Here is a 26787-nt window from a genome sequence, read left to right as displayed (position 1 = left end):
AATCCAGTGGTTCGTTATTATCAAGCCCTGCCTGTGGATGCTGAGCGTGGTTTCTAGATAAAGCCGATACCACCCTAAATGAAGTAGCTCTGGCTCTCATGGATACATGGAAAGTTGGCTAGCACAGCAGCCTAGTTGAACTGCAACATGGTGTTCTGCTTGATGTCACATTTTGTCTTTCAGTATATGGAATTTACTAATTCTGTGGGCTACTTATATAACTGTCAACTAGTAGAATAGTCTGAGCGCTTACAGTGTGTAGTTCATTTACTACCCGAAGTGGGCCGAATATCATTGGATAATGTGCTGATAATTGGTGGCAATATTAAGTTTGGTGCTTACTGAACTATCTCAAGTGCTTGGTATGGTGCCCTGTGCAGAATAAATGGTCAGATAATACCTGAACATACTTTCTCAGTGCTTACTACAGTGCTCTGCATGCAGAAATTGCATTTAGACTAAATAATATAAATACTATCAGCATTTATATTGTTATTGTATCAGTTTAGCACTTAGCACATTTTGAGCACTCTTCTAAGTTCTGGGTTCGATAGACGTTAATCAGATTTGACACAGTCCACAGGGGGCTCACAGTCACTTTACACCCAGGCCCCACCTCTTTGCATCTCAACCACTGCTCTACCTGTTCACCAGCTTCAGTGAGGGCCTCCTGGCTTCTCATTTTGCCTTCTGTCCTTGCCCCACGTGACACTGTGACTGGACGCTTCTGAAGTTCATCCTCCAGCATTAATTGCTTCCATGCCAAGGTTTTGATCTGTCTTCTTTTAATCAGTGGCTTAAAGAGAAGTGCATACAGTGGGGCTTATTTTGTGGTTCTGATTTGCTTTAGGTAGTTCTGAATCTCTGCTGCACAGGTATCTGCAGATCAAGTCACCTTAGCTTTCTCGCCCCAAGTTGCCAATTAGAGAAGGGAGGGACTGGAGCCAAGGGATTGGCTAAGGTGAAAGGAAGGTCTTGAATTATGAGGTATCAGTGAGGTAGTTAGATGACTCCCTGGGGCTCTCAGAAAATCTATGTGGTCCCTCGCTGTCCCCAGACCTTTGTTATCTGGGTGGAATTTCCCCAAGAGTAAAATCATCACGAGCTGCTGGGCAGATTTACCAGCTTTTTCTTGACCTTGTTATGACCTTATTTCCCTTACCAAGTAACTCTAGGGAAAGTTGCCATATGAATGGAACTGGTGCATTTTACGTATTTGGTTTTTTCTTCATCCTGTGAATAACTTTTTGGTGATCAAACAGGTTGTAGATAGGTCTACACACACTGTTAGCCTTTCATTTTTAAGTTGACCCCAGCCCAGAATAAGATTCATTCAGTCATATTTATCGAGTGCTTACTGTGTGTAGAACACTGTACTCCGCCCTTTGAAAGTACAATTCAGCAATAAAGAGAGACAATCCCTGCCCACAGCAGGCTTGCATTCTAGAAGGGGAGAGATAGACATCAAAACAAGTAAATAGGCATCAATATCAATAAATAGAATTACAGGTATGTACACATACAAAAATGTTGTGGGGTGGGGGGGTAGAGCAAAGGGAGTGAGTCGGGGTGATGCAGAGGAGAGGGGTAATTGAAGAAAAGGGGGAGTTAATCTGGGAAGGCTTCTTGGAGGAGATGTCTTCGGTAGTGCTTCGAAGGGGGGAAGAGAGCTAGTTTGGTGGATTTGAGGAGGGAGGGCGTTCCAGGCCAGAAGTGGGATGTGAGCCAGTGGTCGACGGTGGGACGGGTGAGAATGAGGCACAGTGAGGAGGTTAACGGCAGAGGAGCGGAGTGTGTAGGCTGGGATGTAGAAGGAGAGAAGAGAGGCGAGGTAGCAGGGGGGCAAGGGGATGGACAGCTTTGACGTCAGTAGTGAGGAGATGTTGCTTGATACAGACGTTGATAGGCAACCGCTGGAGATTTTTGAGAAGGAGGGTGACATGCCCAGAACGCCTCTGTAGAAAGATAATCCGGGCAGCAGAGAGAAGTATGGACTGAAGTGGGGAGGGACAGGAGCTTGGGAGATAAATAAGATAAATAATGAGCGACATGGGCCTTTAGAAACCTTTTAATATCAATCAACTATATCTATTGAGCGCTTACTTTGTGCAGAGCACTGGACTAAACACCTGCCATATCAATTTTTCTTCTACCCCAACTACTACCACAACACACTGTGGTAACCAGGCACTTATCTACTCGGAACCACCACCAGTACCACATTTGCACTTGCCCTACTTCCTAAGCACTCATTCATCTACATATCCTCTTTTCTCCTTCCTCCTTTTTTTAAAAATCATATTTGTCAAGCACATATTATGTTCAGGCCCTGTACTAAGCGCTGGAGTAGATACGAGCTAATCAGGTTGGCCGCGGTCCCCGTCCCACATAGGGCTCACAATTTTTATGCCTATTTTACGGATGAGGTAACTGAAGCACAGAGAAGTGAAGTAACTTGCCCAAGGTCACAAAGCAATCATTAGGTTGAAAGCTCCTTGAGGGCGCAGGGATCATGGCTAGTCACTGTATTCTCCCCGAACACTATTTTGTATTCTACTCCACACGCTGTAGTCTGTTGCTAGTGTTAAATGCTTTTGATTGAATCTTAATTAGGGTTCAGTGGGGAGAACTTAAATGTGTAGGAATTGGAAAAAAAGAATCCCAGTTGGGTAACATTCCACAAAACTTCAATAATGTGTCTCGAGCATGACCTCTTGGACTTATTTTATTTTGAGAATTACCTGACAAGGTAATTGACTAGTAGTAGTTAGAACAATAACCTTGGGGTTCATGAAGTACTTACTCTATGCCCAGCAAGCCCTGTACTAAGCACTGGACAAGATAGAGGGTAATCAGGTCCCACATAGGGCTCACAGTCTAAATAGGAGGGAGAACAAATATTGAATCCCCATTTTGCAGATGAGGGAACTGAGGCACAGAGAAGTTATTGGCTTGCCCGAGGTCATACAGCAGACAAGCGGCGGAGCCGGGATTAGAACCTAGGTCCTCTGACTACCATGATCGTGCTCTTTCCACTAGGCCATGCTGTTTTCCACTGTCAGGCTACCCTGATCGTTCTCTGTTTGGGAAATTTGTCATGCCCAGATAATTTCTATCTTGAATGCTACTGGTTACTGGGCTCTAAGATTGCTCTCATTAAATACATAAGTGGAAGCATGGGGATATTTAAGTGCATGGCCCTATAGCCAATTATCCAGAAAGAATGGTAGTTCTCCTCACTAACTACAAGGAAGGGGGAGGAAGCAGAAGAGATAGAAGAGTGTATGTTATAAGATGTCATGTATCTTATTTCAATTTAATAATGATGCTAATAATTGTAGTGTTTGTTAAATGCTTACCATGTGTCAAACAATCTCATAAACCCTGGGCTAGAGACAAGATAGTTGGATAAAGTCCCTATCCTCATGGTTCACTTAACAAGAAAACGGCCAAGGCACAGTTTGAACCCACGTCCTCTGATAATCAGGCCCGTGCTCACACTCACTAAATACCGTGGAGTGATTAAATGTAGTGATTCAAGCTAGAGTGTGCTCAGTTCAGGTCTGACATACAGTTTAGTGTTTCACCAAATGAGGGGCATCATGAACTCCTCAATTCTCCTCCCTGGTAACTTTCCTATCAAGGGAACAGGGCAGACACTGGGAGGCCAGGATTAGGGAGGGATGTGCCCATAAGGAATGATGTGGCTCTTTAACAACAGAGGTTTGGGGAAATTTAGGGTATTGAGAAGCAGTATTAAGACAATTGTCAGGATCTTTAAATACCGAATTAGTACACCCAGCTAAGTATTTACACTGTGTGGAAAGGGACAGTGATGTGTCTCTCATTTGTAGAGGCTGTACTCATCCACGTTGGCACACAGACACGCAATAATATGTTTTTAGGATTTCTTTATAGATGGATACACTGATGTCCTCCATTCAATACCTGGAAGTAATTTCAATCATCGGAATTTGTTGGCACGTCCATATCAGTATTTGAAAAGGTATCACTTCATTCTTATGTTACTATTCCTGCCATAATGTGCAAATGATTCACACTGGCATCTTGTCCTGTGCGAGATGTAATTGCCCACAACAGGCTATTAAAGACAACTTTAACACCCCCTCTCCTTGATGTCTGATGGGACATCAGATGTCCTTGATGTTGACAGATGGGAGAAGATGCTGAGAAAACTTTTTTTTTAATCTGAAAATAACAAGCTTCTGAAATTAACTCTTTGTTCTTCGAGGCATGTAAAATCTAATTTTGAGCTGTTGATCATGTCCCAATTAATAATTACCCCAGAATATTTTTCTGACAGCGTGACAAAATCAGTGTTTTAAGTTGACATCAGAACGGATCTTCAGTAATTGTGCTGTTGATTTTGAAAATTGAACATAAGTTAAATGAAAGAAAAGGCTTGCAAATACAAGACTATCCCCTAAGGGCTAGATTAAAAAAAAGTGCATATTCAGAGGAGGATCCAGCAAACAAAAATAACTTTATGAATTAAATCATGGCAATCTAGTTATATGGAATGAAGTTCCTTGTGGGCAAGAAATGTCTTGAGGATATTTCCCACATGATCACACACACACACACACACACACACACACACACACACACACACACACACCCCCCCCCCCCCCCCCCCCCAGTCCCGTCCTGTTCGTATTAAGGGAGCTGATTCAATCTATCCTACACAAGTCATTTGAATTAAAATTTTCCCAGGCAGAAGGGTCCTCTCATCTTTCTGTGACCACGGCAGGGACTGTGTCTATCTGTTGCCGACTTGTTCATTCCAAACGCTTAGTACAGTGCTCTGCACATAGTAAGCGCTCAATAAATATTATTGAATGAATAACCAGTTTGTATATCTGTGTCAGTAAAATAAGGTTGTTTACTGTGTGGAGAGAACTGTCCTAAGTGCTTGGGAGAGTACAGTCCAATCAATTTGGTAGACCCAATTTCTGCCTTCAAGGAGCTTACAATCTAGTGGATTATAGCGTGGTAAATGATTTGGATCACACACAGGTGAGAGTGGAAGTGGCAGTTGTATGTGAGTGAGTCTGGACTGAGATGTCCATCAAGGAACCACCAGATCATTGTCTGTGCAATGTGGTCAGGACAGATAATATGCCGTTGTGTTGTTGTGTGCTTTAGTGTTTCTGATCAATTTTGATTGCAGAAAATACCACTGAGCCTAAAATCAGATTTAAGGAAAGCAGGAAACTAATGACAGTGAAACAGAGAGGACAGCTGAATCCCTTTAAGTTCTACTCCCTAATTCTTCCTGCCTCTATATTTTTCAGAGATGAAAAAACAAATAAGGGTGAAGCCGTGAGGCCCAGGAAATTTAGGTGACTGGCCCTCATTCTTACAGCAGACAAGTGACAGAGTGAGGGTTAGGACCTAAGTGTTCTGCCACCTGTCCCATGCTCTCTCCACACTGCCTCCCTACACTGCCACCTAATCTGCTTCCACCTTCCCCATTTCAGTCGGTTCTCCTGTAATTGGGATTTCTATCCCATGTTAAGGAAAACTGGCATTACGATCCTTACGCTCCGATAAGATGCGCACAACCGCTTCTTCCTAAATCACTTTGCTCTCCATTTAGATCGAAGTTCGTTGTCAGAAGAACAACCCCTAATTTCCCAGCGGCATCTTATGTGAACGTGGAGTGAAAATATGTGGTATGGGTTGAATGACTGTAGTAGTTTCATTTGGTCAAGTAAAGAAAATGCCAGAGCATCATATGTATCTACACATGGGAATGTGAAATACTGTTTGGCTATGCTAAAGAAGCAGCACGTGGCCTAGTGGAAGGAGCGTGGGCCTGGGAATGAGAGGACCTGGTTTCCAAGCCCAGCTCCACCGTTTCTCTGCTTCGTGACCTGGGGAAAGTCACTTTGCTTCTCTGCGCTTCAGTTATCTCAACTGTAAAATGGGAATTAAGACTGTGAGCCTCTTGTGAGACAGGGACTGTGTCCAACCTATTTTACCTTGCATCTTCCCCAGCACTTAGAACAGTGTTTGGCATTAGTAAGCACTTAACGAATGGCATTATTATTGTTATTATTACTCTGCCACTTACCTGCTGTGTGACCTTGGGAAAGTCATTTAACTTACTGGTGACTCAGTTTCCTCAATGGCAATTTGGGGATGGAATATGTACTTTCCTTCTGTTCTTCTTCTTAGACTGTGAGCCTGGCACACAGTAAGTGCTTAACAAATACCATTATTATCATCACTGTAATCAGAGATTATGCCTCAACCGTTACTTATAGCTCCCTCAGCTCTTAGAATGGCTCTTGACACATAGGAAGCACCAAAAAAAATGTTATTGTGCTAAGTAATTTGATGGAAACTTGTTGCTGGGGTAAAATTTGTTGGTCAGTTGAATAGGTCTAAATATTAAGAATAGAAATAAACAAGTGCCTTAAGATGGTTCCTTTGGAAACATGTGTCTCTTTTATTCTCTTGAACTGCAGAAGTGGAATGCCATGTGATAGCTCTAAGGTGGTTATTTTCTAGGGATAAAATCCTCTTAATAGCCTAGTTTCACTTCCCAAGTCTCTCTATTATTAGCTGTGTATTTCATTTCTGTTTACGAGATGGAAGATTATATGCTTGGCTTTAACGTCCGTGTCTACACACGTTGCTCCCCTCCTGCCCATTTTAGAATTACCTTCACAGGACAGGGTCCATTTTGAAAGATTCATAAGTCCCGAAGTCTAATTTCTTGTGGAAAAATGGGTCATCTTGTATCATGGCAATGTTCAATCAATCGGTCATTTATTGAGTGCTTATCGTGAGCGGAGCACTGTTTTAAGCATTTCGGAGAATACAGTATAACCAAATAGCCCGCCCTTTAGCTACATTAATTTGTGTGGCCAGTGATATTTACTTAATGTCTTGGTCCAGTGTTTTGGAATAGGCAGCATCTTGGCTACTGCTTGTTTAGTGGCATTTTGCATAGTACTTAAAGACACCATACAACTCTTCAAGGTAATTAAGTAGGCTTGATTCTCAGTGGGTCTGTGCGAGTCATCATTTCATTCCCCTGGCTCTAAGACTTCACTGTAGCGGATTTTTACAATGCTTCTTTTCCCTTCACTGTCTCTAGGTTCATCGTCAACAAAATATATAGGGCTATGATATCTCCATGGGGCAAATGTATAATTGAAGGTCATGTTTTCCAGTGGGAGGGAAAAAAAGTTCAAATAAGACAAATGTACTGTACCACTGAATGTTTTTGGAGCTACTTTCTACCACTCCTGCCCGACTGACAGACTTTTGTAGCCATCCCCAGCTGTATTTATGCCACACTGATATCTGGGAAGCTCTGAGGAAACAGAGGCTTAGTCAACTTAATATTGCCTCATTTAGGGAAAGAGAAGCTACAGAGATAACTAATGTATTTATAATCTTATTACAGTGCCGTCACCTGTTGATTTCCATTTGCTCATTATTTTGACCGTGTCAATATTTGATTCCCATCCCCTTGAGATCAGGGATTATAGCTTTTATTCTGCATAATTTGTTTTTTTTCATAAATGCCACTGCATGTGACTAATTCCTGGAGTAGGCATAATATAATCCGATTATTCACACTCCCTGTCCTGCTCGGGGGTCATAGTCTAAGAGGTTTGGAGACCGGGTGGCAGGTTTCCAGACCAGGAAACTGAGGCACGGGAAGGCCAAGTGATTTGCCCAAGGACACCCAGCTGGCAAATGAGAGAGCTGACTTAGTGCCTTGGCGTCCATCCCAAAAATCTTCCCCATCACTGTGTTCCCTGTTTCTAGAATAGGGTTCGACACAGTAGACACTCAATAAATACTGTGGATATTGATCTGTCAACCAGTCAGTTGTATTTATTGAGTGTTTCTACTTGCAGAGCCCTGTATTAAGTGTGTGACATCACTTAATACAGCATCAAAAAGTTGGTAGGTTCCCTGTCCACAGTGAGTTTAGAATCTAGAGGGAGTTAGAGGCTAGAGGGATCGAGCTTGTATGGCAGCTAGACTCCCTTTCGAGTCAGGGTCAACATCTGGGTTGTTTAGGTTTTCTAGGCAAGCCATTATGTTAGAAAGTTTTAGAGTCATCCCATTACCATAACTGGTCTTCTACCCTTGGTGGCCTGAGCATTTCAAAGCATCAGTCTTTCCCCGCTCCAATTCATACTTAAAAATTTTTCTGTTTGTTAAGCACTTCCTTTATGGGGAACACTCTTCAAACCGCTGGCGTAGATGCAAGATAATCATGTTAACACAAAGTAAGTAAGATATCACTGGGGTAGGCGTGGATATCAAAGTGTTGAAGGGGAACAGATCCAGGTTAGCAGTGGAGTGAGAAAAGAGGAATGGGGAGTTGTTAAATTTGAAATATTAGCTGTTATGCAAACCGAGAAGCAGCACAATCTAATGAAAGAACATGGGCTGGGAGTCAGAAGAACTGGGTTCTTATTTTGGCTCTACCAAATGCTTGCTGTGTGACCTTGGACAAATCACTTAACTTCTCTATGCCTCAGTTCTCCTGTTCTCCCTTCTCCTTAGACTTTGAGCACTATGAGAGAAAGGGACTACATCCAACTGAATTAACTCATATCTACACCAACACTTAGAACAGTGCTTGACACATAGTGCTTATCAAATACCATGGAAAAAATGAAGCCTTTGACAGTACATATACATCTATATGTAGAGACAGATAAATGTAATGAAAAATTTTATAAGTATATGAATATACTGTGACTAAATGTATTGTACTTTCTGAAGCACTTAGTCAAGTGCTCTGCACACAGTAAGCGCTCAGTAAATACGATTAAATGAATGAGTGGGAGAAGAGAAAATGTGATGCACTGATGTGGTAAGGTCTGGTGGTCTCTGATCTTCACATGCATTGCCTCTGGGCCATTTCCAAAATCCACTCTGATTTTACGGACCGCAAGCTCACTCCTGGATCTAGGAGTATGAAATGCGGCTAATGCCTTTGGGAATCGTGACTCAGTGTACTACTCTATTCCAGTGCACAGGCTTAATACTATTTCAATTTTATTACTAAGGCAGGTTTAGAGACATTTTGCAACTCTCTCCCCCACCCCCCAGATTTATACATTGATAGCTAGGTTGTTAGGTTGTGACTCTCATCACTTTTGAACATTGCCCAATTTGCTTAGTTTGGTGACGTGCACACAATAGATGCTTATGTTACAGAAGTACGAAGTGTGTGTGTTATCTATCGAGTAATATTAAATAATAATAATGTTTGTTAAGTGCTTACTATGTGACAAGCACTGTACCAAGTGCTGGGGTAGAAACAAGATAATCAGATCCCACATGAGGCTCACAGTCTTAAGTAGGAAGGGGAGCAGGTATTGAATCCCCATTTTGGAGATGAGGGAACTGAGGCAGAGAAGTTACATGACTTGTCCAAGGTCATACTATAGGCAAATGGTGGGGCTGAGATTAGAATTCATTGTGCCTGGATCTCGCCTTTCTCATCCCTGACCCCTGGCCCATGTCCTGCCTCTGGTGTACAACACCCTCCCTCCTTGAATCTTACTCGCCCCTACTTCCAAGTCTTAAGGAAGGCACATTTCCTCCAAGAGGCCTTTCCAAACTAAGCCCCATTTTCCTCATCTCCCACTCCCTTCTACGTTTCTCTGACTTGCTCCCTTTGTTCTTTCCTCATCCCAGTCCCACAGCACTTATGGACAAATCTGTAATTTTATGTATTGATATTGATATCTGTCTCCCCCACCTCTAGACCGTAAGCTTCTTGTAGGCAGGGAATGTCACAGTTTATTGTTGTACTCTCCCAAGCACTTCATAAGGTGCCTTGCACACAGTAAGCCCTCAATAAATATGAATGAATGAATGAATTTAAGAAGTGTCGTTATCTCTGGGAGAGGAGGATTGAATTGAGGGCCTCAGATTTGCCCCAGCCAAAGACAAGTCAGTCACCAAGTAATAATAATTATGATATGAGTGAATATGAGTTTTAGTTGGACAGGATCAGATGGGAGTCTGAAGCTCCACCAGCAGTGCCCTACAGCTCAAGTACAAGAGCGGCGGATGCGTACTGAGGAGGTGACCCCGCATTGTGGGTTGGTGGGATGACATCAGAAGGACCGGGGTAAAAAGAAGGTGAGCGGAAAGTGTGGTGTTGAGGCTGAGTCTTATGCTTGTTTCCTTCAAAACCCTGCATTCCCTCTCTCTCCATCAAAACCCTTAATGAGGAAAAGTCATTTGCCTTGAACCTGCACCTTTTAACATACCACCTGTATGCTCACGATGGCTACTTCCAACATCACAATAATGGAAGTATTTTTCCCTTTTTCCCTAATGGTATGCTAGCCCAATGACCGTGCTCTATAGAAGCCTTTAATATTTGTGAAATGTTTGTGCAGTCATGATCGCTCTTTCCAGTTGAAGTAGAATGAGCAATTTGGTCACTTACAGAAAAGAAAACCACTATTCTTTCAGTGTGAAAACCAGATCAATCAGTAATCCAGTGGCATTTACTGAGTGCTTACTGTGCATAGAAGAACACTGTACTAAGCTCTTGGAAAAGTACAATACAATTGAATTGGTAGACATGATCCCTGCCTACAAGGAGCTTACATTCCACGTTGCATTGGAAATCTGAACATGCCCAGGAGAAAGGTCCTGATCCTTCATCCAACCAGCAGGTTTATTTCAGGCAGAGACAACTGTTTGGTCAGTGTTCAATTTAAATCACTATTCAGTTAAAGTCAAATGTGTCAGACCTGATTTGCTTGTATCTCTCCCTATGCTTAGGACAGTGGTTGGCAAATAGTAAATGCATTAAAGTGGCATTTGGTATTATTAATGTTCTTTTTCTCAGTTATTATAATTATTATTATTAATTTCAGTGAAATTTAGTGTCTACCCCTCTTTTCTACTCTTTGTTTTTTCCTCCCACACTCATGGACTTATTTTCATAGGGGGAGAGGTGTTGGGGTTTTTTATTTGTTTTGGGGTTTTTGTTGTTGGTTTTTTTAACTTCAAATTCAAATGATTTTATTTTGGGGTTATTCTTGAAAGCACAATGAGCCCTCAGACTTCCCAATAGAGAGCTACAGCATTTTGATTTAATGCCTAGCCCAATCACTGCAATCCAAAAACTTTGTAAGTGTTGTTTTTAGGTGAAGATTCTCTATTTAAGGCTTTGAATATATGGCACTTATCTGGATTGCCGTGATAAAACTGAACTGAGAATGACTTTTCGGTCTACAATTTTCTGAGTTTACCTCTTGAAGGACTATCACAGGCTAGCATGATAATTTTATCTTTGATATTTCTGTGACTTGTCCTATATCAAATCCTCTGTTGTATGCCTTGGTGTCACTGACTGAAATGATTCTTTTCACACTCCCAAGGTAATGAAAGTTGGAATTGGGTATTGGTGGTATCCAGTCTCTTAGTTCCAGAGATTAGTTTTGTAATAAATTTCACATTGTCCATCCTTTACAAATAAGCTTTGAAATAGAAGAAAATTAATACTCCCTCAAAGCTTGATTTTCCCCAGATTTATACTCTTTCTCTTTTTTTCTTTTTGTATTTGGGGTTTTTTGTTTGTCTTTTGTGTGTGTGTGTGTGTTTTTTTTTTTTTGAGGGGTGGGGGATTTGTAAGCCTGAGATTGCAGTAGAAGCACTCAAATGGCTAACGGTGTACTCTGATTCAGTATTTACAATTCTTGAAAGAATTGTGGAATGCTTTGTCTTTTCTAAAACAATTTTATCCAATGTACCATTCTTATTTTGGACTCATAGAGATGATAATGGTAAGGACCTAGAAAAGGATCTGTATATACAAACTTTCAGGTGGGAAATAACTTTAAATAAAATATAGTTTATATTGTTTGATGTGGCTGATGATTCCCCCTGCATGTCATACACCGTAGATGCAACTAGGAATGCCTGCTGGTAGTGCTGAATTCAGTCTTAATAATAATTGTGGTATTTGTTAAGTGCTCACTATGTTCCTAGCACTGAACTAAGCACTGGGGTAGAATACATGTTAATCGGGATTCACATGGGGCTCACAGTCTAAATAGAAGAGAGTACAGGTATTGAATCCCCATTTCCTCATAAAGCATGAGGGAAATGAGGTGCAGAAAAGGTAAGCTATTTGTCCAAGGCCACATAGCAGGATTAGTTTCCAATGAAACATTTGATTACAAGTATAACTTCGCGTTTCATAATGAGCATGCCTCAGCACATGCTTCAGTGCAAGCAAGAAGACCAACGTTTGGTTTCTGTAACTAGCAGCAGAAGATTAAAGCAAGTGAGGCTCCTCTAAGCACCATCTGAGTATGGAATTAGATTGCGTGCTCCCTGTGGGCTGGAGTCAAGTCTTAGACACCTTGTGTGCAATCGGTAATCCTCTAGTGCAGTAGAGACATTCTCGCAAATCCTCATGTTAAATAAAACTGGGGTGTTGTACTCACCATTCCCAATTTTCCAACCCTGTGCTCATATTCTACCATGTGTGAACATAGACTGCAAGCAGCCCCACTGAATCCAAAGAGACTCATGTCTGGAAAAATATTCCAGTCTGTTTTTTTGCTGGAACCTGGAATGAAAGCATGTGCTAAAGCAGACATGAGCCATTCTCTCCCAAATCAATCAATGGTATTTATTGAGTGCTTCCTATGTGCAGAACACCGGACTAAGTGCTTTGGAGAGAACGAGATGGAATTAGACGCATTAGTGTGGTGTCCCACACAAGATAGCCTTTCAATATTATTGATGGGAATTTTACAACTGAATTGCGTGAGCTCATGTGGCATCAGAAGCTTGCTGCTTTTCCTTTCTTTTTTTTACTTGATGATGATGATACTAGTGGTACTTGTTGAGGGCTTACTATGTGCCAAACACTAAGCGCTGGAGAAGATTGAAAGTAATTAGGTTGGACATAGTCCTTGTCCCACACATGGTTCACATTCTAAATGGAAGGGACTGCAGGCATTTAACCCTCATTTTACAGATGAGAAAACTTGAGGCACATAGAACTTTAGGTGACATATCCAAGGTCACGCTGCCGGCAAGTGGTAGAGTCAGGGTTAGAAGCCGGGTTCCCTGATTGCTCTTTCCACAACCACCTACTTATTTTCACCCTCTCCTATTTTCCTGGGCCGATTTGAAAGCATCCAGCAACGCCGAATGCCTCGGGAAACATTAAAATCTGGATACTGTGCCAAAATAACCCGTTGAGAACAGAAGCTGCATAAGCACTGATTGATGTATCAATCGATATATCAATATATCAGCTACTGCTTCTGCTGCCAGTGGACACCTTGATAGGTAGCACATGGAAGCTGCTTCTCTTCCATATCCTTCTCAGGGCAGACCTCTTCAAGACCCCAAACTCTTCATTTTCCTCTGACTTCTAACATCTTAGAAACCCAGCTGCGGTCAGATGTTAGCCTTACCCATTTAGAAGTATTCATGGGTCAGGTATGCCAGTGTTTGAAAAAAAATCACAAAAACCTGTCCATGCCTGAACAGAGTACTAGTATGTGTAATCCGGTGTGTCCAAATATCCACAGGTTACTGGATTGTTAGTCACCCATCACCCTGGACTGTGAGCTTGTGAGGAGCTACCGACTCTATTGTCGAACTCTCCCAACCTCTAAGTTTTGTGCACACAGTAAGTGCTCAATAAATACCACTGATCGATTGATCTGATTTAGATGAAGCTCATGCAGTCCAGTTCAATGATATTTGGGATATTTCTGATCGCTTTTCTCTGGCTCCTTTCATCCTTCATGTGCCTTCTGCCCAGATGAAAAAGACCTCCTCTTCACCACCAAATATACTTTCTTAACTTGAACCCACCTTCTTGTAGTCTTAATCAGGTGAATTAATTCTCCTGGTTCAGGGATTAGAAGGCAGGTCTCTGATGAACAGGGGAATTGCTGTCACATACAGGGATTAGGTCTTGTATGACTTTCTCGGATCAGTTAACAGAAACTCGAACCTCTTGTTTTTTATGATGTGTTAACTGGGAGTGGATAAATAAATGCTCTTTATTAAGTAACTTTTGCGGGGGGGGGGGGGTGTCTATGCGCGTGCATGCGTGTCTGTGTCCAGTTATTCATGTATGGGATTAAACCAAGCATAGCTTGGTCACAATGTTTTACGAAAACCCACCTATTTTGATACATAGTTTCCTGAAGCTGTGTAAATTGGATGCAGTTGCAATTTATGCTGGGGTAGTGTGGAGGTGTCAGGATTATGGTACGCGTGTGTGTGTGTGTGTGTGTGTGTGTGTGTGTGTGTGTCTGGGACTGCTTTCCGGTACAAGTAAGTTAGCAGAGAGAGCTTTTGGAGTTCCGATTCATCTTCCTAGATATGAAGCTAACCTGGAGGGGAAGATCTATCTCACGTAAAACCTTTGGTGCCCTGGCCAGATTAGAGTCAGGCATTAAAGGTCATCATTCAAACTAAATCTCCCTGCCACCATCACACTATGGATCACTGATGAATGAGCTAGCAGTTGAATGTTTAGCAGGCTGTGACGACTTTCTACAGAAATATGAAAATTTATTACCAGTGTGACACACCAATGCCTCCCCTGCCTGCTTTTAATCTCTCTCTCTTTATGTATACTCCCACTCCATCTGACAATCAGACCCCGGCCCCTTTCCCCCCTCCAAACTCTCACCCCTTCCTCCTCCAAACACACACATATTCATGTTCTCCTTCTCTCTTTCTCTCTCTCCCTCTCTCTGTGTTTATGTCTCTCTTTCTCCCCCTAGTCCCTGAGCCCTGCCTGTCATTCCTCAAGGGCTGGAGTAGTAAAGGTTCCTACTTTAGAGGTACTGGTAATAGAGGAGGATTTGAAATGTGTGCATCCACACAATTATATGACCTTGCTGAAAGGGCAAAGGGTAGCCACTATGTGTGTTCTTTCTATATACTCTTCAGTTCCCAAAGTGCTTAAGATGGAAAACAAGGAGGGGGGCAGAGAGAGAGAGAGAGAGAGAAGGGAGAGACAGGAGAGGAGAAGATGAGGCAGACAGGCACTGCCAGCCAATCAGAGAAGCTCTCATGAGCTGCAGAAGCAGAGCAGATGAGCTGAGGGGTTTGGAGGTACACAGAGCTGGAGTCCTGTGGCTCTCTGAGGACTGAGAGCAGCTGTGCTGCGAATGCTGAGAAAGTCCCCATTTGCTTCTTATAAATTAAGTTCCTTGTCACCAGTTAGGGCGAGTCAGCCAAGGTAAGGCTCGGGTAAATGGCACTTTAATATTCAGCAACGATAATGCTTCTGTTCAAAGGGGGTGCTAACCCAGGCAATCGGAATAGTACGTATATTTCTGTAAAATCTTACGGTAGCTGTGGTTGCACAGTCGGTCTATAATTGTTGATCTGAAAGTTGTCTGATGCTGCCAGGATTATCCTTGGGGCATGATGAAATTGTGTTTACTGCTCCAGGAATGCTACTATAGAAGGCTCCAGGATATAAGCGTAATGATAGCGCTGCGTTTGTTATGTGTGTTTATGCTGGAATGTATTAATCTCTGCTCTGCTCTGCTCCGGAATAAGTTGGGAGAATGCCATGCAGACACATTTGAATCGTGATGCTATCCAAAGGTTGTGGGAAACAGCGCTCGTGTGTGTGTGTGTGTTTGTGTGTGTGTGTGTGTGTGTGTGTGTTTAAATAGAGGGAATCCACTGTAGGAATGAAAAACAGAAATATTAGAGATGATTGTTTCAGGACTGATTTTTTTTTTCTTTTAGTCATAGTCGCACAGCCTTTCCAGCATCAGTGATATTTCATGATATCTGAACACTGAAGCTGCAGTACAGCCTTTTTTTTTCCCCCTTCAGGAAATGCCTCCGTAGCTGGTCATTAAGCCTTGCAATGAAACTTTTGCACCTTGCAAAGGGCATGGGAAATACTGCATGATCCCAAGTTACTTTGTACCCCATGTTGATCACCACATTATTTGCATGATGCATGTTTTCCATTATATCTGTGGCTTTTATTCTATTCCTCATCCAGCTTTTAAAATCCAGCATTTTAACAAGTCCAGGACTATTGCTCTGGAAAAACAATAAAGGGATTATTATGACTTCTGCCTGGGCTGGTGGTTTGTCTGTCTTGACTATGAGTATCTCTGTGTGTGTATGTATGTGTATGTGTTTGTGCTAGTACACGCAAAGGGGAAAAGTCCCTCAAATGTAACAGGTGCAAACAAACTGCAGTGGCATTTTTGACACTTTAATAAACACTGCAAGATATATCACCCTTTTTTTGGTATTAAAATACAGTGTGATGTAAATTAGGACAGTTTATGGGAAGTGAATGTCCCATCCATGTTTGAAACCATTCAACATGAAGATAAAAGCGTACAGTAGTTGTTTTTTTCTTCAGTTTCCTGAGGTAATGGCTTCACTGCCTGTTATTAAGACACAGATTTTATTTTCCAAAAGTAATCTTCAAAAGCTGTGTTCTTAAAAAATAAGTTATTTTAGATCAATTAAAGCAAAATATATCAAAACCTAGGGTTTGCCTTCTCTATATCCCACTTTATATCCATCTTCTATCCCCTTCCGTGCCAGATCAAAATCTGCAGCACAACTCCTTTTAGCACTTTTGTACGAAGTTTGTCTCCCAAACTAGATTATAAACTCCTTGAGAGTAGGGATCGTATATGTTCAGTTCTACTGTAACCTCTCAAGCCCTTAGTATAGAGCTCTGCATCAAGTTAGAGCTCAGTAAATGCTGTTCAATTGATTGTCTTCTCTGTCAGGGTCACCCCAGAATCTTCTGGTACTGGAGCCATTCTACACCAATACTTTTCCTTATTGGCAACAGAAGGGTCTGACATCACTACAATTTGAGGTTTCATCCCTACCACTCAACCCAAATCATTCTCCATCCCAATCTTCCTGTATTAATATCTCTCGAGAAGCAGCATGGATAGAGTATGGGTCTGGGAGTCCAAAGGTCATGAGTTCTAATCCCTCCTCTCCCACTTGTCTGCTGTATGGCCTTGGGCAAGTCACTTCACTGTGCTTCAGTGACCTTATCTGTAAATTGTGAGCCCCATATGGGATAGGGACTGTGTCCAACCTGATTACTTTGTATCTACCCCAGTGCTTAGAACAGTGCTTGGCACACAGTAAGTGCTTAACAAATATAATAATAATATTTTATCATTATTGTAATTATTAATTGAGGCTTTACTGGTAATTAAATGATCAAAAATGCAATTTCATGAGGCCTAAGAGTGAATTTTGAAATTTGAACTGTCTATTGCAGTATCTTAGAGGCTTCGCATTTGAGAAAATCAGAAGTGATTTTTCAAAATCACTCTGAAGGTCTAGGACCTGATGGTTTTCCTTTTCATATCATCAATAAACTGAAAGCAATAATTGACTGTGAGGTATTTTAGAGGCAACAAGAATGGCCCATAGAACAGCAGTTTTGTCAGTCTGGGAGGAAGGCAAGCAGGAAGATAGTGACAGTGAGGGGAAAACAAAAAAACTACTAATTCTAGGTGAACCCATTTAACTCTGTAGCTAGAAACTCTTATACTGTACTGGAAAGTATGGGTAGTTTTATTTGGTACCTGTGATTACAGAGTGAACTGGAAATAATGAGACTTTCCAACTCCCCGTGTGAGACAATGAGACTAGTTGGAAAAGTGAAGTGTTTATAAAGAGCTGAAAAACTGGTCAAAAGAGGGTTAACTAAAAGGGGAAATCATTATTGTTCTCGCTGACATATTCACTGTCCACATCAATAAGGTTAATTAATCTAGGGGAAAAAAACCTGTCTGTATAACTTTCATAGCTGGACAGCTTTATCTGGAGAACCAGTCAGTGAATCGGGATACCAGTGGTATATATGGAGCTCTGAACTAAGTGCTTTGGAAAGTAAAATAGAATGAGTTGACGTGATTCCTGTCCTCGAGCAGTTTATAAGCTAGTAGGTTGGGTGGGAGGGAAAGGTGAGGACACTGAAACAAATTAGAGATAGGAGGAAGAAGGAAAGGATGCTCTGTTCATGGATTACTGCTTGTGGAATACAGTCAGTATGAAACATATGTCGTTGATCCACGCTGAACTAAAGTGACCGAGCTTTGGAATGTACCAAGCAGGATGATGGCAGTCCTAAAAGAGGAGGAGCCAGAGTAGGGGCCAGAGATACAGGAGTGGAAATGGGGGCAGAAGGAAAGAACGAAGTTGGATATGTAGGAAAGAGGATAGAGAAGGAGGAAAAAGGAAAGGGTGAAACAGAAAGGGAAAGAAATCTATGGAAAAGGTGTAAGAGAACAAGGGAAATGTGAAGGAAGGGAGAGGGATGGGGAGGGAGGGTTTATCATCTTTCTTTTTTTTCCTTTGTGGCGGCAGCAGCAGTGCGCCAAAACTTTCTTTTCCAGGTTGTGGTTGGGAGATTCTGTCATGACCAAGCAATACTTATCCCAATACTTGATATGACAAGGTTATTTGATGTAGCACACGTTGATAGCTTGAACCTGCTTCCTTATTAATCAGCTATCATTCTTGCTTTATCGGAAACTTTTGTGCCAGTGTTCGTTTTGGCCCCAGTTATCCTACACTTTGGGTCCTATCTTCGTGAAACGATCTGGCCCATGATTACTTCAGTGGACTACCAATATGTCCCAATTACCAATAAGCCAGAACACTTGGTAATATATGATAGGTTGGTCCCTGTTTAAAAATAAACCAAAAAAAGTATTCCCCTCTCACTATGCCATTTAAAACCTTCTACTCTTTAAAGAAAGCCATGCATACGGTGGTTATAATGATAATAATAATAATAATAGTAATAATAGTGCTCGTTAAAGATTATATACCAAGCACTGTTCAAAGCACTGGGGTAGATATCAGTTAATCAGGTTGGACACAGTTTCTGTCTCACATGAGGCTCACAGTCTAAGAAGGAGGGAGTGGGATTTAATCCCCATTTTACAGATGAGATAACTGAGGCAAAGAGAAGTTAAGTAACTTGCCCAAAGTCACACAGCAGACACATGGCTGAGCCAAGATTAGAACACAGGTCCTCTGACCTCAGCATTTAGGAACAAATATACATTTAACTGTGCACTAACTAATTCATTCTGATTCCACAATCTGTACTTTTGGTCTTTTTTATCCTCCATTAGAATGTAAGTTCCTCATAGACAGGCAATGGGTCCGTTCATTGTATTATATAGTGCACTGCACTTAATAAGGCCTCAGTAAACTACCATGACTATTGCCAAAGAGAAGCAGCGTGGCTTACTGGAAAGAGCCTGGGCTTGGGAGTCAGAGGTCATGAGTTCGAATCCCAGCTCTGCCACTTGTCAGCTGTGTGACTGTGGGCAAGTCACTTAACTTCTCTGTGCCTCAGTTACCTCATCTGAAAATGGGGATTAACTGTGAGCCTCACGTGGGACAACTTGACAACCCTGTATCTACCCCAGTGCTTAGAACAGTGCTCTGCACATAGTAAGCGCTTAACAAATACCAACATTATTATTATTATTGCCATTCACATTTACCTCTTCAGGCAGTTTTTACCTCTTCAGGCAGTTTTTCTCTACTGTTTTCATCCCCAATACACACCAATATGAGTTTTCCTAATCATAGGACAGTTATCCCCCTGCTGCTGTCCAACAAAGTACTTCCCCTCTCAAAAATCTTCCTAAGTTTGGCAAGGTCTAAACATGCTGAGTTTGCACATGGAATAGCTGTTGACCTAGGATGAGCTTTCTGTGCAATTTACTAGTCACTCCACCATTCTCCCAATTGAGATGAGCCCTCCACATTAAAGTAGACTGAGGTCGAGAGTTAGACAAGGGATGGGTTATCATTTTGAGCTATGGGAGGCTTACTATGCATTAATCGTTCAATCATGTGAGTCGGATGTCAAAATTAACTCATCGTGATGAACCTCTTCTATGATATTGATAACATCAAAATGGTATCCTTAGATGGACACTGTTATTTTGAAGTTTACCAATGTTGCCATAGCTTTGTGGGGTTGGACCTGTGCTTTTCTGTCAATCCTTTCATTGTGATTGGCACTGTCAGTTAATCTATCAGGCAATGGTGTTTACAGAGTGCTATACTAAGAACCTGGGAAAATAGAATACAGTGGAGTTGGTAGAAGCAACCCCTGTCCAAAGGGAGCATACAGTATACAGGTTAAAAGTCTAACAAACATATTCAACCTTCTGTGAAATATATGCACTCCACAGCCTAGACACTTTACCTAAATGATGAGTTGTTTTGAAGGGAATTAAAGTCTTGCTACAGTGAGGATGACCTCCAGTGCTTTCTTCCTTCCACTTGCTTGCTTTTCGACTATTTCGGTAGTCATGCAAGAAGAACGGGTGAAAAAACAAATGTCAATTTAATTCAGTTTTAACCATATCAGTGAAAGTGGTGGAGATAGAGAAAAACAATCAATCAGTGGTATATTTTTTGAACATTTACTGTGTGCAGAACACTAAACTAAACACTTGGGTGAAGACAGCAATACAGAGTTTGTAGACAGGATTCCCGTTCTTGAAGAGCTTTCAAACTAGCAGGGTTTAGTGTTCTGAAGTGATGATTAACTACCTGCCAGATTTCAGTTGTACCTAATTCAGTGCAGATACTATAACAGAATCTGCTGTGTCACTAATTCCCTTTCTACAGGTCAGCACACATATGGTGCTTAATAAGTGCTGTCTGATGGTGATTATCAACACTTGAAAGGTGTACGCAGATATTATTTCAGTAACAATTTGGTGGGGATTTGGTGAATGAAATAGACCAAAGAAGGTATTTGTCATAAAATAAGTAATTATAAATGAATCCATCAGTCATTCATTTAATCGTATTTATTGAGCACTTACCATGTGCAGGGCACTGTACTAAGTGCTAGGGAGAGTTGAAACTAACAGAGTTGGTAGACGTGTTCCTTGCCCACGACGGACTAATGTTCTAGAGGGAAGACAGACATTCATATAAATAAATTTCAGATATGTACATTAGTGCTGTGTGACTGTGAAATGGGAAGAAGATGCTACCTCTTACAATGGGAGACAGCCCCCCCAATGTGGGACAGGGACTGTTCTTCATTCATTCATTTAATAGTATTTATTGATCACTTACTATGTGCAGAGCACTGTACTAAGCGCTTGGAATGTACAAATCGGTTACAGATAGAGACAGTCCCTGCCCTTTGACAGGCTTACAGTCTAATCGGGGGAAACAGACAGACAAGAACAATAGTAATAAATAGGATCAAGGAGATGAGCATCTCATTAAAACAATAGTAAATAAATAGAATCAAGGTGATGTACATCTCATTAACAAAATAAATAGGGTAATGAGGATATATACAGTTGAGCGGACGAGTACAGTGCTGAGAGGATGGGAAAGGAGAGGGGAAGGAGCAGAGAGAAAGGGGGGAAAAGAGGGCTTAGCTGAGGAGAAGTGAAGGGGGGTAGAGGGAGCAGAGGGAAAAAGGGAGCTCTGTACTTGTTCTGATTACCTCAAATCCATCCTGTCTACAATACTGGGCTTTGCACCTAATAATGCCTTCACAAAGCAGTACATTTTTTGAGCTTGTTTTCCAACTTGTGTTGTTGCGAATAGCAAACCGGTCGTGGTGGTCGTTTGCCAGTTATCTGCTTTCTCGAGAGCAAAATGTTTGTCAGATTGTTTTATCAGTTTATCTTTCAGTTTCATTCATTACCCTCCTTTTCACTTGTACTAGTTCTGTGTGTGTTTGTGTATGTGTGTGTTTGTGTGCATGTGTGAACGCAGGGTTTCTAGGATGAAGGGAAAGAGAAGTAATAGTCGGCAGTGTGGGAAACAGCATAGCCTAGTGGAAAGAGCACAGGCTTGGGAGTCAGAGGACCTGGCTTCAATCCTGGCTCCATCAGGTACTTGCCGTGCGCCCTTGGACAAGTCACCTAACTTCTCTTTGCCTAAATTTCCTCATCGGCAAAATAGAGATTCAGTACCTGTTCTCCCTCCTCTTTGGACTGGGAGTTGCATGTGGGATCTGATTAGCTTGTATCTACCACAGTGCTTGGTACAGTGCTTGGCACATAGTAAGCACTAAACAGATACCACAGTCGTCATTATTAGTTGACGTAATGTGTGCATCCAGTCTTCCAGGAAGGGAGCCAGTGCTCTCGTTTAAGCAGTGATAATAATAATAATAATGTTGGTATTTGTTAAGCGCTTACTATGTGCAGAGCACTGTTCTAGGTGCTGGGGTATACAGGGTAATCAGGTTGTCCCACATGAGGCGCACAGTCTTAACCCCCATTTTACAGATGAGGTAACTGAGGCACAGAGAAGTTAAGTGACTTGCCCACAGTCATACAGTGATCAGGGTGTGAAGAAAGGATTATGCAAATGGTATATGGAACCGATGTGGAACCTATTGATTCTGGGAGGAAATATAATGTCTCTCTGTTTGTGGAGGAGCCTTTCAGGTTGTATTTGCAAGGAACTTGTAATATGTGTACATGTGTTGTGAGCAGTCTGATAGGGCTAATTCTTTTTAGTGTAAAACTTCGGTTTTGGAGAAATAAAAGAAACTAGGATGCTGTCATCATCCTAGGATGGAATCTGTGTGTTCACTCATGGGAATGCCAGAAATAAAAATTTAGAAATAAAGAAACGATTTGCTGCAGGCTTACCTTTCCATATGAATACTTTTCAGACTTTCTACCTCTTACTTTTAACCAATACAAGGCAAGCATTCTCTGAATTGTTCAAACAAAAGCCTTTTCCTATCAGTTGATATTTAAACATTGCCATTTTCTCAGGTAGAAAATGCCTCATTTGAAATTACAATTTGCTGAATTTTGCCATTTACCTTTCACTTGCAGGCAGGGCACTCCTTGATCAAGGTTCGGTTGGTATTGCTGTGTTTGCTTTCCCTCAGTGCTTAGTCAGGACTTGGCTCCTGAAATGTCCATGAGCCTTTCCCAGATAACCTTAATTATCTTCTGCATTTTGTCGCCTTCTGGAAGAACGCACTGCGATTGATCAGGTTTGCTGCACCTCATGAATGAATTGATGCACACGAGTGTCCTGGAACGGCATGGCCTAGTGGTAAAAGCATGGGGATGGAAGTCTGGTCACCTTATCTTCATCCCAGCTCCAACATGGCCTGCTGCATTACCTTCGCCAAGTCAGTTAGCTTCTCTGTACCTCAGTTTCCTCACCTGTAAAATGGGGATTAAGTATATGTTCTCCCCAAACCTCTAGACCATGACCACCCCCTTTTTTTTCTAAATGGTATTTGTTAAGTGCTTATTATGTGTCAGACCCTGTGCTAAGTGCTGGGCTATTTACAAGCTCATCAGGTTGGGCACGGTCCATGTCCCACATGGGGCTCACATTCTTAATCCCCATTTTACAGATGAGGAAACTGAGGCTCAGAGAAGTCAAGTGACTGCCCAGGGTCACACAGCAGACAAGTGATGGAGCCGGGATTAGAAGCCAGGTCTTCAGACCCCAGGCCGGGCTCTATTCACTAGGCCATGCTGCTTTTCTGTGTATGATCTAATTATATTACACGGCACTTTATTATTACTAGTAAAGGCAGTAGTACTATTATTATCATTACTATTATTATGGTGCCTGCTAGGTGCATATTCTGTGTCATGCACTGTTGCGAGCTCTAGAGTGCGTACAAGTTAATCAGGATAGACACTCCCTGTTCCACAAGGGGTTTACATTCTAAATAGGAGGGAGAATATGCATTAGCTTTCCACTTTACAGATGAGGAAATTGAGGCCCACAGATGTCAAGTGATTTGCCCAAGGGTACACAGAAGGCAACACAGAAGGCAACGGGCAGAGCTGGACTACCACTCTCCCCATCTTCAAAACCCTCCTAAAATAACTTCCCTGACCAAGCTCTCTACTTCCTCTAACTGTCGTTCCCTCTGCCTCAACTAAGACCTTAGTCGTATACCCCGTAAGCACCTTAATATTCATCGCAGTCCCATAATACTTATGTAAATATTCTTAGACGCTACTATTTCCCCCACCCCAATCTATTTCAATCACCTTCACCCTCTATAGATTTTAAGATCCTTGTGGGCAGGCATCATGTCTGCCAACTCCATTTTTATTGTATTTTCTCAAATGCTCTGCAAACAGTAAGTGCTCAGTCAATACCATTGGTTGATTGATTGATCTTTAGTCAGAATTTGTGAGGTTGTTTTGGGTTTTTTTGGGTATTTTAGCAATACAATACAGTACCTGTCTTAGACCTGTTTATGTAGCTCAAAGTTCCTTCTGCTGGAATGAACTTTGGCATATCTTAGAGCATGTCTGTCCTTGATGTCTAAGTTTATCAGTCTACCGAATGAGGGCCTGTTTCCCTATTCGCCAATTGAGATGAAGCTTAATATTAACTTGCTTAAAGGTATTATGGAGATGCTGAAGACACAAACTATTATTATGATTTATTACATACAAATATATCATGACAAGGGTCTTGCTTAACTAAATACAAAACCTAAATTGCTTGTTCATCAGATTTGAAATTTTAACCATGCTTGAAATGTCATCATTACAGTTAAATGCCAGCCTTTCCTGAATATGCAACCATCATTTAGAGCAATGATTTCTGGTAACTGAAATTAAGCTAATTATTTTTAACTGTATGTTTCTATGATAAAGTGATGTCTAGATAACATTAAAAAAAAAAGGATAGGATGCGCCAAAGGAGAATAGTGGCGAGATGAAAATTACTATGCCTCTGATTCAGCTATAATAAAACCACCTTCACTACAGAACCTTCAGCATGTTGATTATTTAATGTTGATATCTTATCTGGCCCCTTTGCTAAAATTTGCAAATACAGCATAATTATTACCATATTTTCTAAGTCTATTCAATCGTATTTATTGAGAGCTTACTGTGTGCAGAACACTGTACTAAGTGCTTGGAAAGTACAATTAGGCAACAGATAGAGACAATCCCTACCCAACAATGGGCCCACAGTCTAGAAGGGGGAGATAGACAACAAAATGAAACAAGTAGACAGGCATCAATGCCATCAAAATAGATAAATAGAATCATGGATATATACACATCATAAATAAAATAGAGTAATAAATATGTACAAATATACACAAGTGCTGTGGGGTGGGGAAGGGGGTAGAGCAGAGGTAGAGAGTAGGGGTCATGGGGAGGGGAGGAGGAGCAGAGGAAAAGGGAGGGCTCAGTCTGGGAAGGCCTTCTGGAGGAGGTGAGCTCTCAGTAGGGCTTTGAAGAGGAGAAGAGAGTTAGTTTGGCGAGAGGGATGCAGGCAGGACTTCAGATGGGGTGAGGCCTGAAATTTAAGCTTAGAGTGAGGGTGAGGGAGAGCATATTTTAAAAACCGGTATTTGTTAAATTTCTATGTAACAAGCACCATGCTAAATGTTGGATTATATACAAAGCCATCGCACTTGCAGCTCACCTTTTATACTAAGGGGCAAGAACAGGTATCTAATCTCCATATTAAAGTTGAAGAAACTGAAGCACAGAGAAGTAAAATGATTTCTCCAAGAATCCACAGGAGGCAGGTGGTGGAGCTGGAGTTAAAACCCAGATTTCCTGATTCCCAGTCCTGTACTCTTCTCCCTGTGCCTCACTGCTTCTCATGCTAGCACATGCTAGTGTGTGTGTGAGAGAGGGAGAGAGAGAGAGAGAGAATGAGAATAAGAATGAGAATGAATATGCTAGACAGGGAGAGTGAGTATATGGTAGAGGCAGGGAATGGCATCTAGGCAGAGAAATAGGAAACCAAGAGTTGTTGAGACAGGCACACCTATCTAGCCCTTACCCAGAAAACACCTGCCCACAAGGAGAGAACCCATTCTGAGTGGTTTGATAGGAAGTAACACAACCCAGCCTCCCTCTTGCTGCTGCATCTCTCCTGCAGCCGGTATTCTTGCTGTTATCCCTGCCCCTGCTCCAGCTCCAACTAGCTCACTGTGGGCGGGGAAAGTGTGTCCTCTGTAAAATGGGGGTTAAGACTGTGAGCCCTGTGTGGCACAGGACTGTGTCCAACCTGATTTGGTCGTGTTCATCCCAGGGTTTAGTAAGCTGCCCGGAACATAGTAAGCGCTTAACAAATACCACCATTATTATCGTTATTACTGTGATGATTTTTAAAAAAATTACACCGATTCAACCTAATATTCTCCAATTTGCTCCCGTCTAGTCCCAAAGCCCACATAATTCTGTGCTGTCTTAAGACACAAAGGCTCTGTTCCTTTCTTGGAGGCCAAATGGATATTGAGTTTGGATCATTCCCAGTTTGTTTAAGCTTTGATTTTACAACCTGCGGGTGATTAATGGGAAACACTTTTAAGTAACTCTCAATTTATTGCTGTCATTTATATTTCAAAGTTGTCTTCCTGAAGTTTATGGAGAATAACTCCTATGAGGCATTTCTGAAAAAAAAAAGTAAATTGCTTTTGAAGTTGTTAGCTGTTTCAATCAATCGTATTTATTGAGCACTTGTTGTGTGCATAGCAGTGTTTTAAGCACATGAGAGAGTACACTGTAAGAGAAATGGTAGACACGGTTCCTGCTCACAAAGGTATAATTTGTGTTTCTTACCCATTAAAATGTGTTTTTTTTCCAAAAAATCTTTATTTCATTTTGCTGTTTTTGCCTGGTAGAATGCTACATATTGTACACGTATTTAAGAAACCTCAAATTCCGAAGGTGAGGTGGAAAGTATGCATTAAGTGTTCTTTAAAGAATGCTGAATATACTGTTA

The 26787-nt window shown here is 41.6% G+C and overlaps 1 protein-coding gene across 3 annotated transcripts in view; it reads left to right on the top strand.

Annotated features, from left to right (window-relative positions):
* CDH18 (cadherin 18) overlaps window positions 1-26787 on the top strand; it is a 450368-nt gene that overhangs the window by 211466 nt on the left and 212115 nt on the right. The window contains exon 1 of one of the 3 annotated variants that reach the window (XM_007655499.3): window positions 15119-15253. The exons of the other annotated variants lie outside the window; for them this stretch is intronic. The gene's annotated coding sequence lies outside the window, so the exon portion shown is untranslated. Of the gene's footprint in view, window positions 1-15118; window positions 15254-26787 lie in introns of those variants that run through there. 3 annotated transcript variants of the gene reach the window in all.

Source organism: Ornithorhynchus anatinus, chromosome X3 (genome assembly GCF_004115215.2).
Source record: "Ornithorhynchus anatinus isolate Pmale09 chromosome X3, mOrnAna1.pri.v4, whole genome shotgun sequence".
Classification (NCBI taxonomy): Eukaryota; Metazoa; Chordata; class Mammalia; order Monotremata; family Ornithorhynchidae; genus Ornithorhynchus; species Ornithorhynchus anatinus.
This window is presented reverse-complemented; position numbering and strand designations above follow the sequence as displayed.